The sequence below is a fragment of the Ursus maritimus genome, unplaced genomic scaffold, assembly GCF_017311325.1.
Source record: "Ursus maritimus isolate PB19 unplaced genomic scaffold, ASM1731132v1 scaffold_13, whole genome shotgun sequence".
Classification (NCBI taxonomy): domain Eukaryota; kingdom Metazoa; phylum Chordata; class Mammalia; order Carnivora; family Ursidae; genus Ursus; species Ursus maritimus.
The window spans coordinates 31,319,953-31,338,459 of NW_024423675.1; the positions used below are offsets into that span (position 1 = coordinate 31,319,953).

General features: G+C 36.1%; 1 protein-coding gene across 15 annotated transcripts in view; it reads left to right on the forward strand.

The window, feature by feature from the left end:
- The window catches only part of PKIB (cAMP-dependent protein kinase inhibitor beta), a 190,157-nt gene that overhangs the window by 92,597 nt on the left and 79,053 nt on the right, over positions 1–18,507 (forward strand). For 8 of the 15 annotated variants that reach the window (XM_040627737.1, XM_040627749.1, XM_040627741.1 and 5 more), the window contains one exon: positions 16,997–17,094. The gene's annotated coding sequence lies outside the window, so the exon portion shown is untranslated. Of the gene's footprint in view, positions 1–7,926; positions 8,000–16,996; positions 17,099–18,507 lie in introns of all 15 variants that reach the window. The other 7 variants (XM_008691148.2, XM_040627750.1, XM_040627739.1 and 4 more) reach the window with 4 other exon arrangements.

Sequence of the window (18,507 nt, forward strand, 5' to 3'; positions counted from 1 at the left end):
TCATGCAATTATATTAGTTTATTATGTTTGTTTATTTTAAAATTTAAAAATGAGAATAAGTGCTTCTGTCATGGAGTCTCTGGAGCCAGATACACTATTATATTTCAAAACATTGAAATAAACCCCTCTAGTCTGCCTTTCCCAAAGATGCTTTGAAATCTAATAAAAAGCTAGATTGTAGATATGATGGATTTTTTCACATTCTAAAGGTTTATAAAGGGTCCATCAAGCCAGAAGAAGTTGTTATAAAGCCCAAGGCTTCCACAGAAACCACTCTGCCTCTTAGTTCCTACATCTCTGAAGAAGAATATCTATCATAATTGTGTTTGTTACAGTAAAGAAGAAGTAACAAAAATAAAAAGCAACTCTACATCTTTCTAATATGCCATGAAACTGTGTATTCGTATCTATAGATACTCTTCTAGCTCTGAGGAGATTGAATTTGAGGGGGGTTGGGCGGACTTGTGTAGTAGCCCAAGCAAGAGGTGCTAAAGAGTAAGTCTGGGATTAGGGACAAAGAATTAGAGGTGAACAAGAGTATTTGAAGTCTAGAAATATTAGAAGCTGAAAATGATCAGGCTTGATAAGTGGGATATGAAGTTAGAGGTAGGAGTGAAGAGTGCTTCTCAGATTCTTGGCTTGAGGTTTGAGGCAATATAAGAATGAGGGCAGATTTGTCAGATATACTGGATTGGATAATCTCTCCTCAAAATTCATGTACTTCTTGGATCCTCAGAATGTGATCTTATTTAGAAAGGTCATTGCAGTTGTAATTGGTTAAGATGAGGTCATACTGAAGTAGGATGGGCCCTTAACCCAATATGACTGCTGTCCTGATAAGAAAAGAAAAGACACAGAGATAGAAACACAAAGAGGAAGACAAACATATGATAATGGAGGCAGAAATTGGAGTTATGTAGCTGCAAGGGATTTGCCAGCCACCACCAGAAGCTAGGAGAGAGTCATGGAACAGATTCTCCTTCTGAGTTCCCTAAGAAAGAATCAACCCTGCTGACACCTTGATTTTGGATTGCTGGACTCCGAAGCTGTGTGGAGGAAATTCATGTTGTTTTAAGGCACTTAAACCAAGTGGCAATTGGTTATGACAGCCCTAGGAAACTAATATAGTGGGTGTGGGGGAAGAGGATGATGAGTAAAAGAGGAATCAGAGGTAAAGATATCCAAAAGGCTGTTTTTTTTTAACATGCTCAGGAGGCATACATTTAGTTGACGTTAGCATCCAGGAGGTAAATATAATAAAGAGACCTCCTATGGCAAGCACATGGAATGAGAAAGGAAATGGGAGAAAATGGAAGCCGAGGAAGTAAGTTCTCCTGGGAGCCCAAAAAGAGAAGCTGGAAAGGGCATTGTCATAGCAACAAGGGTAGGTAGAGCATCAAAATGTGTGGCATGATCAATAGGTCATAGTCATGAGACGACCCAGTAGGAGAAGGGCTGAAAGGATTTTTTATTTGGCAAGTAGAAAGGCAGAGTAATAGCTTTATAATTGGGAATTGGAAGCCAGATTTTATTGGGTGAGAAATCGAAAGTAAGGGAATGGGGTCAGCCAGTGTTGAGTACTCATCCTGGGATTATAGCCAAAAGACAGAAGAAAAAGGTGGGTGGGTAATGGGGGTCAGGACATTGGGTCAAATTAATTTTTAGTTACTGTTTCAAGGAGAGCCTTGGTTATCTCCTTAGATGCCATGAAGACATCATTAGTGTGGGAGAGGCTGAAGGTACAGAAAAGATAATTCATAGAGCTGATTTCCAAAGGAGGTAATGAGATTAGAACAAAAGTAGAGGCCTTCAACATATATTTTTCAATTTGTAACACAAGCTTGAAATTTTTCTAAGGGACCATAATTATTTTTTCTTCCAGTGGAAATGACCGTACATGCTAAGGGGCTGGAAACTTCTTTTTTAAAGAGTTATTTTACTAATTTTGGGCGGGGAGAGCACAGTGGGGAGGGGCAGAGGAAGAGAGAGAGTCTTAGGTAGAACCAGCTCTATGCGCAGAGCCCCATGTGGCTCAATTTCACGACCCAGAAATCACGACTGAAGGCAAAACCAAGAGTTGACAACAACCAACAATGCTTAATTGACTTGGCCACCCAGGCACCCACAGGGAATGGAAAGTTCTATTTACTGAGAAACATACCAGGTCCAGGCTAGGTGCTTTCACATATTTCATTTATTCTCCAACCTGTGGAGTTAGTCTTATGGCTCAGTTTTCTGAATAAGTAGGGGAAGAGAACATTTATTCAAACTCATTTAATAGAAAGTGACAGAGTTGAGATAAAAAGCCAGGTTTGATTGGTGCCTAAATTCACAGCCTACCATTCTAACTTGAAATGCTCAGCTCATTCACTCATATTGGACATTCCTTTTTTAAAAAAACATTTATTCATTAATATATTATTCATTTTACAACCTCCTAAATTAGCCATCTGTTAGCTTTTTTTTTTTTTAATTGTTGTTGTTGTTGTTTTAATGTAAGCTCTACACCCAATGTGGGGCTTGAACTCATGACCCCAAGATCAAGAGTCACATGTGCCAGCCAGGCACCCCTCATATTGGACATTCTTTTTTTTTTTTTTCCATATTGGACGTTCTTAACAGTCATTGCTGAGCGTGACACGTGTCCTGTGCCCCTCCTCAGTATTCGTTATTAAAGATGGTTACAAAAAAGCAATATGATAACTTGGGCAGTGCATCCACTGTATCCTGACATAGTCAAAGTCCTATATCACTGAACGAGGTTTGGTCTACACCAGGTCATTTCAGGTTTTCCATTCATTTGTACCTTATGGTTTTGACAGTTCAGAAATGGGACCAGTCTACAACGTGGGGGGTGCAATTTTTATTTGTCTCAGGGAAGAGTGGAAGCAGGTTTTTAGGGGGAAGTGAGACATATTTTCCTCACGGGGTAGATCTGGGTCAGTTCCCTGAGGTGTTTGTGGAATTTTTCCAAAAAATATTAAGATTCAGGTAAAACCCAGCATAAGTTGTTCCAGCTTTGAGGAGTCCATGTTTTGGGTTCTGGTTTGAATGCTTTGAAAAGACATATAACTGCATATAACTGCAAAATGGGAAACAAAGCACTTTTTTTAGATGTTTATTTACCAACTTCAAGTAAGTACCCTATTTTATCCTAATTTGTTGAAAACTTTTTATATTGTTTATCAATAATTATTATTGGTCTTAATAGTCAATGGGCTCAATTCTTCACTTTGTTGGTTTTATCTCAATATGTTCCACTTGAAATATGGATTAATAAGAATTTTGTATAATGACAACAGTTTAGGTTCTGTCTAAAAACATCTCAAATTATCTTACAAAAAGATTGCTTAGGGTTTACTTTGTTAACTTCTTTCAGATATTTTTATTGTAAAGCCATTATGTAATTAAGAACATTTAAAGACTTTTAAATTTCAGCTTTAATATTCAATATTGATTATCTTCCAGTCTTGGTACATTTGTAAGGTTGTAATTTTATATATAATAGGAAACAGATTGTATCCTATTACAAATTTTTTAAAAACTAACATTTTTCCTTCTTATGTAAAGTGACCCATGAAATAGTTTTTGGCTAGATGAACTTTCAGGTATGGAACAGAATTTTCCAGTTTACCAAATGGGTACATTCTAATTTTGCTCCATCCTGTGGTAATTAATTTGGGGAATGAGAAAACAGAAGAAAAATATACCCAATCCATTAAAATACATTGCTTTAAGTATTAGTAATGTTCAAATGTAGAATTCAGTTTTTCCAAGAATAATATGTGCTTGCTATCATAAATTCTTCACCAAGAATCACAGATTCTTACTTGATCTTATCTTTTTTGTCAATTATCCCTCATTACATTATAATGAGTTATTGTACATGTTATTTCCAGACCAGGTAATGTTAGCCACTTAAAATACCACTAAGTTTTAAACTTTAAAATTTTTAAAGTGTTTTTGAGGTAATACACATTGCAGTGTAAATCAAGAAATTTCAGAATTGTATTAAGAAGAAAACAGGCTCTACCTATATTTCCACCATAAATTATAAAATCCTTTGCACATATGTGGCTTTAGAAAACCAAAACTGATGCAACAGATACCTTACCTCTCACTTAATATATCATCTCAATATATGTTTCCTAAGCAACAAATTATATTTTTAATGGCTGCATAGTGTTCTGTAACATTTTTAACTAATCCTTATTGGTAAATATGCAGAATGTCTCCAAGTTTGGTTTTATTAACAATATCATAGTAAATAACCGTGTTCATAATTCTTATACACTTTACATACCTGTTTGATTAATTCCTTTGTATAAATTTCTAGACATAGAATTGGTAGGTCATAACATAATCACTTTTTAAAGACTTTTGATACATTTTGCAAAATTTCTTTTCAGAGGGCCTGTAGGATTTATACTCAAAATAACATTTTTACTAATATACCAATACTGTTTCAAAAATTTAAAATTTAGAAATCAGTGGGAAAAGATAGCTCATATTTGTATTTCTTTGACCAATTTCTTTGACCATTTTTAGTTAGCCAATATGTTTATTGGATTTTTTTTTAAGATTTTATTTATTTATTTGACAGAGAGAGACAGCCAGCGAGAGAGGGAACACAAGCAGGGGGAGTGGGAGAGGAAGAAGCAGGCTCCCAGCAGAGGAGTCCGATGTGGGGCTCGATCCCATAACACCGGGATTACGCCCTGAGCTGAAGGCAGATGCTTAACGACTGAGCCACCCAGGTGCCCCGTTTATTGGATATTTTTATTTAATTTTTCTAAGTTGCTTTTTTATACTCTTTGCCTACCTTTAATCTTTTTTGTTTGTTTTGAAGCTTTTTATTCATAAGGATATTAACCCCTTGTGTGTCTTTTACACTGCAATTTTAATTTTTTTATTTTTTTAAAAGATTTTATTTATTTATTTGAGATAGAGCAAGAGCAAATGAGATAGCATGAGCAGGGGAGAGGAGCAAAGGGAGAGGGAGAAGCAGGCTCTCCACTGAGCAGGGAGCCCAATGACCCTGGGATCATGACCTGAGCTGAAGGCAGATGCTTAACCAGTTGAGCCATCCAGGCGCCCCTCACACTGCAATTTTTGAATCAGTTTTTTTTTTTTTTTTTTTTTTTTTGCCATTAGTTATTTAGGGAACATTGCTTTGTAGAATACTTACATTTTATGGATCTCAAAGCTATCAATTTCTTCTTGCATAGTTTCTTGTTTTGTTAAGTTTGAGAAGGACCTCACCACTTATAAAATATTAAAAAATCTCAATGGATTCCATGTTTCCATCCACACAAGTCAGTGAAGAACCTAAGAACTCTGTGTGGTTCTGGCTAGTCCCTTACCACCTTCTCCCCTAAAACTACAGCAACTTCACAGCCTCCTCTGCTTTGAGTCCTCCCTCATATCTCCTTGTTTATGCAAATTACTGGAGGCATCCTTATACTCCCAAGGAAAATGACCAACTTTCCTGACTTTTCTGGACCTGAAAGGTTTCCCAGGATGCTATCTATGTAGAGTAAGTCCTTGACTTAAAGAGTTTACACTTTTGAAATTTTTGAAACCCCTTAGTTTCTTTTTATATGTCACCTGTTTTCATCTTCATGCTCTGCTTGGTGACAAAATAAGTGTCAACAGCTCCTGGCCTAAACTCTCAATTTATATTCAAAGAGAAAAAGGTATTTTTACCTAGTAGCTTTGGCACCAGTCCTAAGATGGACTAACTTGCATCATGAACCCACTCTTTAAGCATTTGCTGGGTTGGAAAAATGTAATAAGCCTGCTGGGGCAGTTTTGAGTCATGTACCACTTCTGAACTAATCACTGTGGCTAGCTGCATCTGGAGCTCCAATTTGTAAGATCTGAGTCTCAACTTTATTCTTGGTAACAACTGAATCACATGGAGTAAATATAGGAGGGAAGGCTTCTCAACTGGAAATGGATGTTGAGAAGATGAAATTTTTACTATCTATCAAACTGGTGACACACAGGTTAAAACAAAACAAGCACAAACAGGTGCTGAATAAACTTGTAAGACTGTCTGTGAATAAAGACTGTGAATGTTATTAGTGCTTAGATTTTATGATATTTATTTAACAGCATTTTTAACATCCTGATTCTTGGCTCTATTCTTCGTAGTTAAGTTACAAAATAATTAAGCTTTGTATAAATAAATTTTATTTGTTGTAATCCTCTTTAATCATCATTAATGGATTTTATTTTAAATTCTGCCTGTTAAAATAATATTTTGAGGATAAATAATAAGGGACTCCTTCTTTACACAAATATTTTTGCAGCTAACATTTAAGAAGACATATTAACAACAACAACAAAACATATTGACACATGATTTGGGAGGTAATAGTAGAAAATTATAACTAAACTAGAAATTAAAAAGCTTGATTGTGAGGCCAACTCAGCTTTTAATTAGTCATGTGATGCTGAAGAAGTCTCTTAATCTTTTGAGATTTCAGTCTTTTGTCAACTTGATTACACTAATATGAATAATATGATTTTAGTTCTTCATCATGAAATCAGTACATAGAAAAAGTACCTGAATTATTCTATTGAGTCTATAATTCTGTATTTTAATGCTACATGTGCCCATTCATTTTCAGGTTCATTTCTCTGGATGGTTATGGATGTCCTTCATTAAAGCTTTTAATGGGGGTGCCTGACTGGCTCAGTTAGTGGAGCGTGTGATTCTCAATCTTGGGGTCATGTGTTTGAGCCCCATGTTGGGGTGTAGAGATTACTTAAAAATAGTAAATAAATGAAGTATGTTAATATTAAAAAAAAAAAAAGCTTTTGGGTGCCTGGATGGCTCAGTCGGTTGTGTCTGCCTTCAGTTCAGATCATGATCCCAGAGTCCCAGGATCAAGCCCCGTGTCAGGTGGCCTGCTCAGTGGGGAACCTGCTTCTCCTTCTCCCTCTGCTGCTCCCCATGCTTGTGCTGTCTCTCCCTGTGTCCAATAAATAAATAAAATCTTTAAAAAATAATAATAAAAAAAGCTTTTAATGAATTCTGGAACTTATCACATGCATCTCTGATATGAATACTTAACTAAATTCACATAATCAAAGCACCCTCCTGAATTCAGGTACTTGTGGTTAGTGCTATAGTACTACAAGAATGAGTGAGATTCCATCCTTTCTAAAGAAGCTTAGAAATACATCTGTTTTGAGGAGGTGGGGGAAGGTAATATACACAACTTTCCTGCAAGGCGACAGTAGTAAGGACCACAAAAGAACTAAAAAGTGTGTGGGGTTTCAAAGAAGAGAAAGATAAACTTTGAAATTAATCAGAAAGACTTTATAGAACATGTAGGAATTGGGGTGGTCCTTGAGCAGACTGATGGAATTTCAATGAATGGGCAAGACATCCCTGATTGAGAAAACAGCATGAACAAAGGTACAAATACAGAAAAGAGTGGGACAGAGCTATGTAGAATTTTAGGGACTGGAAGAAGATAAGGGTGGAAAGATATATTGGAGCTGTAGTGAAGAATCTTAAATGCTGGCATGAAGACTTTGGACTTAAATTTGTAGTTAATTTGCATTCTCACAAGTTTTTGAATAGGGAGTCATATAGTCAGTGCTGCACTCTGAGTCAAAAATTATTTTGACAGTTTCTTTAGATGGGGATAAATACAAGAGTGGTGTACATTTTAAAAAGAAATCAGATAGAGAAAAAATGGTTATTAGTAGAATTGGTTTAAAAAATATTAAAGGATTCTGATTTATGGCCAATTCAATATGAATTGATACTGTTAAGTGGTTGTCCAACAAAAGTAGTATATTTTTAAGTTATTAGTAGCAGTGTCTTATCCAGAACAAAGGAAGTGATGGCCCAACTCTGTTCTACCACGATTAAATTTTTCTCCCTCTTTTCCACCAAAAAATTCCCAGAAATCTAGAGGGATAACTCAAAGTGCTCCATTGAAAAGGGCAGTTTCCCTGAAATTTTATAGTCCTCTGACAAGTAAGTATTAATTTTGCATTCTACTTTATAGTGTGTTTATTTTGTTTTAATATATAAATATCTTTTAACATATATACTATCAAGTAAGACTGTTTTGATATGCAAAATTTATCATGTGGTTGTGAGTACTTTCTGACACACAGTCAAATACTTCCAAGAATACAGGTTTCCTAGTTTCAGAAGTGCACAGCCTTAGCTGTGCGTGGAACCCACAAGCTCTCAATAAACTAAGAATTCATAGGCTCACAATTCAGAATTCCATTGATTAGAGTTTGTGTTGCATGGGTTAACCTAGAAAGTCGTGTTATTGCTAATATCAAAGTCTTTGGCAATATGGTTGCATAAACATATATGTGAACTTATTATGGAAAAATCATCAAAGCATTGTTATATTAAAAAATGGAGGCCTGTATCTCTAGCTCCTGAGATGGTGAGGTAAGAAGTTGAGTGGCTTTGAGATATTACACTTGATTGCAACATTTTTGGGCTTTTGGGTTTGGTTTGGTCCTGTTCCTATTTTTTAAATTAGTGCTTTGAGGAAGACAGATGTTGAATAAAGTTTTGTGAATGATTATTTAGGAAATTTTTGAATTAGAATAACTTTTCCTTGCTTTTTATTTGACCTTTAGTTAGTTGATTTCTTTTATACTCTCTTCTCTATTTTAGTTCCACCAAGATTTCTGTGAAAACATTTTTAAAATTTATTTATTTATTAGAGAGAGAGCATGCATGAGTTAGGGGGGTGGAGGGAGAGGGAGAGGAAGAGAGAGAATCTCCAACAGACTCCCCTCTGAGCATGGAGCCCAACGCTGGGCTCAGTCTCACACAACACTGAGATCATGACCCTGAGATCATGACCTGATATGAAATCAAGAGACAGACGCTTAACTGACGGAGCCACCCAGGCACCGCTCTGGGAAAGCTGTTTTAAGAGTTACTAATCTGAATGGGAAATTATCTTCCCAGAGACCAGCTCCAGACCAGCTTTTAGTGATTTGGTTGCCAGATCATGTAGTTTCCTTGAGTTTCATGTTATTATAATTATAACAAAAGGGGCACAGGCAATCTGGTTATTTTAGCCGTAATACTGGATGGATTGTATCACTGCAGAGGTATCTGCTTATTTGTCTTCAATGATTCATCATAGTTGAGGGAGTAGAAAACTAGCCCAAAAGTCAGGAGATTGGTTTATTTTTGGTTTTTAGAAAATTGTTTAATTAAGAGGTTAAAAATGCCCAATCCTCATGTATTTTACCATTTTGCCTAGGAGCACAATTTTCTTATCATTATTAAACTATAGTATAAACTCATTCTTAATGCTAAGGCATATGCCAGGCACTGAGGAAACGAGGTTAAATAAAATAAGGTTCTAGCTCTTGAACAACATGGGGTTAATGTTAAGTAGGTAAATAACTGTGAAACAGTACGACCAATGCCATCATAGCAGTATGAATCAGGAAGAAAGATGCTCAGAGGTGGTTATGAGTAATTCTAAAATCAGAGATAGTTTCTCAGAACAGGTGATGTTATTGTTACATCTTGACAGATAACCAATAGTTTGCCAGGCAAAGGGGAATGTGTCCTGGGAAGAGGAAAGAGACTTAAAGTGCATGATGTGTTTAGGGAACTATAATTAAGTCACATCATGGACTGAGCAGATGTGGCTAGAAGTTTGATGGGAAGTAGATTCAGAAATGCCTTACATATCATGCTAAATAGCTTGGGCTTGACTGATGGTTTTAAATTAGTGGAGTAGCAGAATCCTATTTGTAACTATGGTGTACTGGCTGCAAACCCACGTCTCTCGGAGCACCTACCTCTTCCTCTACAATAGAGATGTAAGGGACAGTAGCGAAGATTGGGCCAAGGCTGTACTCACGCACTGATGAGTTAGTTTTTAGATTGATTGGGCCTATGTCCTAAGAGGTAGGTTGGCTACGGATGGAAAAATATGACAATTTAGATTTGTTGAGTGTAGAAGGAGACATTGAAACTGAAGATATAAATGTGGTTTTAACTATTGATTAGAATTGAAGGTCTTTCCTAGAAATTGCTGTACTTAGAGTTATATGTTGAAATATGTTAGGAACAGACTTGTAAAATTCTTATGTTTTTCCCATTTTTTGGTCTGTTAACAGACGATATCTAAATAGCAAAATTCTTTGAAATTATGAAAACTTTAAAAGCCATATTTTAAATGTGATTGCAAAAAGAATGACCTCCTTTATGTGTGTGTGCGCTTTTTTAAAATAGACTTTTTTGGCCACAGATTTTGGCTCTGATGCATTAGTTTTCTGTCAGCTTCTCTAAAGATCCAGGGATAGAGTTTAAATTAAGGATACATTCAAGAGTACCCTTCAGGGGAGGAACTAGCTCTGCTCTGATTTTTATTTAGCGACAGTTGGAGAGCATTCTGAGAAATGTGTATAGATTATGTAATTAGTCACTTAGGGCCCCTGGCCTCCTGTTAACCTGGCCCTCTTGAGAAGCAGTGCTCTGGGAGCAGCTGGGTCAGACTCAGCGCTGCTGTTGCCTAGCAGTCCCAGAGGAGCAGTCATAAGGGGTTGTTACCGAGCAACCAGGGGGCCATGGTGGTGCATCATCCCCCATGGAGTTTTACAGTAGTGGACCCGCCCCCATGGACAAAGCAGTACAGTCTGGCAGGGGGCCAAGCCTCCCTCAGAGGCACCAGAGTTGTTAGCAGTAAGTATTTGACCTTAGAATCAAAGATGATAACTTATGTTCTATGAACATTGCAAGTGATTTATGGAATTATTGATGTAAATTTAATTAAACATGAACTGGGAGCAAGTCAGGTAGCTGTCACAGAGTACAAATTTCAAATAGTTTCTTTCCAGTTTTTTTCCTCCTTCAGGCTTAGTTGCAAGGTAAGTTTCTGGGTAATGGAAGAGAAATTTTTCTTTGTGCCTCATGGAATACGTAACTTTCCCTCTTAACATTAGTTAGCCAAAGTGAATATTTACATTCTAGAAAAATCAGCAAGCTAACCGTGGTCTGCTCAAGTCAGAAGATAATTCCCCAGGCGCACATCTTATTTTATTTTTTAACATTTAACACGGCCCCTAAATGACTCTTCAGGAGAGTTGATAAAATGTCAAAACTAATCAGCTTTCATAAGAAAGCTGAGTTCTGCTTTTAGGATTTAAAGTTGCCTGTGTTGAGCAATGCCTTCTCCTGAAGATCAGGCACATATTTTGAGGCCAAAATTGAGCTCTTTCAATATCTTGGAATAGCACACAGTTGCATCAAAGGCTAAAGTGTGAAGCAGGGGAACGTACAGCTGTCAGACTGGAGAAATAATTAACACTGACCAGCTAGAGAGAAGTGATGTGAACCTTATTTCCCTTCCTCCCACTTAGTTTTCATCTAGTACTTCTGGCCTTGGGCTTTAACTGTTTGCCTGCTGCTGTGGGGACGGAGGGGAAGCTTCTTTCTTGTATTAGGGTCTAGATTCCTTGAGGGAACTATATTCTTTAAAAACAACAACAACAACAACTTAAAAGATTAAGAATTTCTCTCAAGAATTTCACAGATTTTTGTTTTACGCACATACATGCACACTCACTAATGTGTCTAAGCCATTCAATTAGAGGACTACCTGGATATTTATATCAATACTACATAGAAAATTTTAATGTTTTTCCAAGATGCCTTATTTATAGCTACTTACCATTTATAAGTGATCGTTTTGCTCTTTTTATCATATGTATCATTGGTAGGAGCATTCTATTTACTTTTATACAAAGTTATAGAAGAGTAGTAATAAATCTAAAACATTAAGCACAGTATGTACTGGACTTTATTCTTTTTGACTTCAATTAAGTACCCATGTCATTTAAACCTCCCAGTAACTGTATATGATGTATATGATTCTAAATCTATCATTAAGAATATTTTACATGTGAAGGGGGCGCCTGGGTGGCTCAGTCCTTAAGCGTCTGCCTTCGACTCAGGGCGTGATCCCAGGGTCCTGGGATCGAGCCCTGCGTCGAGCTCCCCGCTCTGCTGGGAGCCTGCTTCTTCCTCTCCCACTCCCCCTGCTTGTGTTCCCTCTCTCGCTGGCTGTCTCTATCTCTGTCAAATAAATAAATAAGCTCTTAAAAAAAATATTTTACATGTGAGGAAATGTAGGCCTGCCTACACTAGAAAGGTTAAGTAATGGGGCCAAATGTACACAGTGAAGATTTATAATCAGAAAGTATGTCTTTAGAATCCGTGCTCTCAATCATTACAGAATACTTTAACTTCCATGTTATTTCATGAAGGCAACCCAGTTGGTATTCACAACAGACTTGTTTCAGGTTCTAATGCTATGATGAGAGAATGCAAGAGAGTGCAAGCTATGAAATCATTTACATAACTAAGTTTGCTTATTTTATGCTATGGACCTATAGTCCACAGAAGGGAGCCTTTTTAATTATGCTTCTTTACATCCACCCAAATTCTGTGGATGCGTAAGATAAATTCAGCAGGCACTTGGCGTTGAAGTTGTTTCTCTTCGGTATGAGATGTGAGGTATACTTTTTTTGGTGTATGAGATGTGCAGGAATGGGAAGTGGTTAAAAGAAAAATTAAAGGAAATGAATAAGTGAATTGTTTTTGGATCAGTTCTCTAAAAAAAATCGTATTTCCTAGTGCTTTGAAGCAAAACAGTAAGTGTTAAGGAACTACTGTTTATTTTATCTTATTGTTTTTTTTGAAACTACTGTTTAGTCATAAGAGAAAAATAATATAAGGGAAAAGTCCCAAAAGAAAATATCCCAAGAATATTGTGAGGCATCATGGTGCATGGAGGATCAATCATAGGCTTTAAAGTCAGGCAGAACTGAATTTGAATCCTGTCTCTGTGACTTATTAGCTATGTGACCTTGAGGGGAGGTATCTCGCCATTTCTAAGCTTTGAAAAAAGTCCGCTATGTGGTAGATTAATTGTGATGATGAAATGGAATAAAATGCTAAGCGTCTAGCAAGCCTTATGACACATAACACGTGTTTATTAAATGTTAAAATCTCTTTGTCTCCTCTTCCTCCCAGCAGCAGCAACAGTGACAATGAAGTAAAAAGGGAGTTATCCTGGGGACCAAAAGGGTCAAGGGAATGTCACAGTGGGATTACGGGGCCAAGTTTGTCAACACTTTTAAGACAAAGTTGGTCAACTATGCCAAATTCCTATATAAAAGCAGTGTACAATGCAGGCAGTATATTTTTAATTAGAAAACTTGGTTTTACTTTGCCTGTTAAAAATGTTTATGATATTGACTTGAATCTGAGAGGACAGCTGGCTTTTTAACTATTTGTATTAACTGAATGGGAAACATGAATAGATCTCTAATTCTTAGTCATTTTCGTCAGTTCCTCTTAATTCATTTTTCAGCTCCTGAGGCTTCATTCAAAAAATGTTTAATATTTTTTTTGATAAATTAGAAATATGACATTTAGGTAGCATTTTGATTCTGGTCATTTGTGTATATTTCTTATCAGTTACTCTAGCTGTAACCCTCTCTCTCCTGAAAAGGGTCTGTGTTTCTTCTGTGGTATCTACCACATGGTAGACAGCAATGTTTGTTGACTGAACGAGTGGATGAAACATGTTATTTAGAATTTTATATATGTACAATACTACTAAAGCTTTTGAAATTATAGCAGTTGCCAAGGATTTGGTTAGCAGGTTGGTTTAAGAACTATTATAGAAATCAAGCATATATAGTAGGAAAAATAGGAGAGAATAGGTTGAGTTAATGAGAGGGAAACTTAAGAATAAGTAAATAAAGGAATTTGAATAGAATAATGCTAATTTTATTGTGAAGACCTTTATAAATGAATACACGAGTTTTCCATATTTTCACATTCATGGTATAAATTTGTCTTTTTAGAAATACATGGAGCAAGAGTGAACATAAAATATTTGCAAATCTTTAAAGTTACGATGTGTCTTTTTTCATGCAAGTAAAGATGTATGAATTTTCCATTCAGTAATCACTAATTGAGTACTTACAGTATGTCGTGCTAAGTCCTGCGGATGGATGAATAAAACATTTCCACTCAAGATGTTCACAGGCTGCTAGGGAAGATTGTCGAACACAGCGCCATAATGCAAAGCTGACCATGGTTAGCGCATCAGAGAGTTTTGAACAAAGTGATTTAGTGGCAGGGATTATGATTACTATCAAACTGGAGCAATTCCAAAGAACTTTAGAAGTAGTCTGTGAGTTGGGACCCTTTAAGGGTGGCCCAGAGCCTGCTAGTGAGAGCAAAGGATGCTGTGCATTCCGGGCAGAAGAGCGGGGTGTTTTTTATATGGTCTATTTGTGCAGTGCTTTTGGCATTTGTTGCTAGCCCAATATGGCCAAGGGGTTCCAATCAGTAAATCTTATCACATCTTGTGCAAGTCTCATGCATGGAAGGCACTCAGTAAGTACTGGTTTTGAGTATCTGAATGAATAAATGAACACACTTATAGATCTTTCTTAATATGTGACAATAATTTCAAGAAAAATTATACTTCATGGAGGGTTATTTTCTTTACTTGATTGTATGTATGCAATTCAAAGGAAAATTTAACCTCCGTAAACTCTAGTTAACATTCATCTCACCAAATTTTAGGAAAATAGAGCTGGGGTCTTTACTCCTATCACTCTGCCCTTCTCTCTATATACTTAATTTCTACACTTTCTTTGGTTTGTTTAGATGTATGAGTTCAAATATATTCCCCCCCCCTTTTTTTAGTCTAAAATAAAAATGTCCTTAAACTGAGGCTACAGTGCTGTTTATAGATAAAGTGATGTTTGGGTTGATATTTTGTATTTCTTCTTTAGAAGCAAAACAAACTTATTCTGTTATACACATTCCGCATTCTCCAGCTAAAACCTACAACACAATGATAGAGAATAGGCATTATTTCATATTGGAAAGGGTCCAGTAATGTCTGGAGTAATTATCTGGGTTTTAAGGAGATTGCATGAACATTTGTGCCACAAATGACAGTTGGGTTATTTTATTTATGGTAGTTTTAGCCAATTAAAATTTGTCACTGTTTTCAGCCCCTTCTCCCTTTCTTTCCTCTTTAGATTCAGCATGTCTTGGAAATCCAAATATGTTAGAGTATGATTCCTTTGGTATTTTTCCCCCTTCAGAAGCCAAAACAAAACTCTTTAGAACATCACAGTCCCAAAGGGAAACTGCAAGACTTAAAAGTGTGATCACAGCTACCTTTTCTAGGATCCTAATCCGAATCTAGAGTTATCACACAAGAAGCACAGTTTTTATATCTGCAGTTCTTCAGGGAGGGTAATAGCAGTATTGCACATTTGGTATTTTATTGTATGGGATCACCCTTGATTCCCAGAACAACCTAGAGAGATAAGCAGGATAAATATTTCCATCCCCATTTGATCAACAAGGCTCTGCCATTTGCCTCGCAAGAAAGGAGATGACTTGTCCAAGTCAAGAGGTGATAAATGGATGAGGTGGAACTAGAACTAAGGTCACTGCTTCTGCCTCTTTATTGCAGTGCCCTTAGGGCTTTCTCGTACTGGATTACTTGTAAGCTATGAGGAAATATGGAAAGCAAAGTAAAGAGTAGTAAAATTATTTAAAAACTACCTCAAAAGATGCCTAGCATATTGCTGTTGGCATTTGGAAGTCAAGATAGCTTATTTGAGAATAATGGTTCAGTATTTCCACTATGTATAATTCTTGGGGTTTATACAAATGGAAAGATCAGTGAGTGTCCCAGCGTGAATGATCTGTGGAATATGGACTGGAAGGGGCATGTGTCAAACCAGGGAGCCTAGTGAGAGATGTCTTAACATCTCTAAGAACGGATGGGGTGGAGGAAGGTGTGGACCTATGGGAATGGAATTGAAAGAGTGAACTGAGGATCATTTTGAGCCTGAAATAAATAGAACTTGACTTGATGGTTAATGAGGAAGAGGGGAGAGGAGAGAGCAGCAGACAGCATTGGACTCTCCTGCTCTGAATAACCCTCGTCAAGTTAGCACGTACAAGCATAGGAATAGTGATGTTACTGGCCCCACATTTTGTAGAAAAAGGAACAGATAAATCCCTGTAGCATGAAGCATGGTGCTCTCATCTAGGACAACTAAGCATTTACCATGTGCTCAAATATGTAGACTGCCCAAGCGAAAGGGGGCCTGGGTTACCCAGTGATCAGGAATATCCCCTCCGTCAGGAATATACATGGAAATGAAAATAACCAACTTGTTTTCTGTATTATTTTTAGTTGTAAAATAGGGGCTTTTGATATATAAGTACTTAAAAGGATACGAATAGGAAAACCAAGCAAGTGGATTGGATGCCTATTCACAGCAAATTTTCAAGTTACCTCTTGATGTCAAGGCATTACATGTAGGCTGAATTTTACTGGGTTTGTTTTCTCTTCTAGAATTCCAAATATTATGGGAAAAACAATGTCCTTGCTCCTTGGCATTGGAATTCAAAGATGAACTGCTGTGAGGATTTATTGCTTTTAAAATCACACATTTGAGAAAGGTTGTCACTCAGCTCATGAATCTATTTTCCATGGAAATTTGAAAAGCTGGAAAAAAAATGTATATTTTGCTATATTGTTGATTTTACTATTTAGTAAGAATGTGTGTGACTGCTCTTGTTGCACAGTCTTAGAAGCAAAACAGAAGAAAGATTGCTCAGAATACGGTTGATGAGTTTGAACAGTGAACAAAATAAAAAGAAACACACTCCTCATTTATAAGGGAGTACTGAGCTGCTTACTCAAGGAAATTTATCCAGTTCCTGCTATAAATCAGAAGAGTATAAAAAAGAAATCAGGATGAGGAATGAAAAAATGACAATGAATGTTGTTTTAAAATTGTGTGGCATTTTATTGTTAAATTAGACAGTGTTATTGCCCAAGGAACCATTTGTTCTTTTCCAAAAGAGGCAAGGAATGAGAGATGTTAATCTTAATAAATCTTTTTTCCCCTTTGTTTCTTTCAGGGGTCACAGTATACTAAAAGGCACTTGATCAAGAGAAATCTGGGGTAAGCTGGGAACCATCAAGTTATTGAGGCCACACAGGGGGCAGAAAGACAGAGGTAGGTAAGCTTTTGATCCATCGATCCTGCTATTGAGGGTGTCCCTAAAAATATCTTTGTTACCATAAAGCCAGAGGACAGCAAGGAAAAGGTACAGTAGTAGGTCTTTATTTTAGAAAACAAATCAATACAGTTTAATCAAAGCTTAATAGAATCTATTGTCAAATTAATAGCAAATAATGCATGCTGAGAATTTGAGATAAACATTTTCATCCTGTGTTTGCCAAAGACCAGTGATTAGTACAGAGATCAAGCTTGGTTGGATATTTACATTTTTAGCTGTGCTTATTTAAGTTGTTCTTAGCAGAGGAAGTCAGTCTACCAAAATAATGTTTTAAATTTATAGCCTTTAAAACAGAAGAGAAACTCGTTATATTACCTATCAGGTCAATTCTAATCTCCTCAGAGACCATAGTAAATACAAGCAAATATTTCTTGATGACACTGATTGGTAGACATAAATCTGAAATACTCTTTTTTTGAGAAACAGATTTCTTTGTGCTGGTGATATATATCTATATAACCATATATATCACATATTTCATATTTATAAGTAACATATATGTGACAATGATGTATATATATAAATGACACCCATTTGTGCAGGTGAATATGAATATATATAGATCTCTCTATATATTCATATGCATATATAGTATATATATTGTATGTATCTATATTTATATCTGTATATGCTTATATTCACCTATTGTGGGTCCTTTAAAAATGAGGCTACATTCATGTTGCAATCTTAATATTTCAAGAAAATTCTGTTATGTTGGTAGGACTTCTATTTGAGGCCACAATTACTTAGTGCTGTATTCTCCCAGCCAGAGAGAGAGACTGACCCCCCAACCCTGCGTTGCAGTTCACATGGCCGATCAGAAAACATAGAGTAAGCCTCAGCCTGTGTGAAGGTTCTAACATTCTCCTCCCACTCTCAGATTCCCATGAGAACAAAAAGCTCCAAGGGAACAGGAAAGNGTGGAAGACATTAAATTTGGTTTAGGCTCATTGCCTGGTTTTCTCAAAACCAGTACAACTTTTTAAAATAACCCACAGTAGTTTCGTGTAGACAGTGGCAATGTGTTCATTTTCATGTGTTATCTATCTATCGGAGCATTTTTACTTTCATGTCCATCTTTAAATTTATTACTGCAGAGAGTAACATGTCTTAATTGAAATATACCTTTTATTATGAAGCAATTTATACCAATAACTTTATCAAAAGCATTTATATATATATACCTTTTATTATGTTATATAATAAATATATATAATATAATATATAAATTATAATATATATAAATATATAAATATATATAAATTATAAATATATATAATATAATATAATAAATAATATATATATACATTTTATTATGAAGTAATTTATACCGATAACTTTATCAAAAG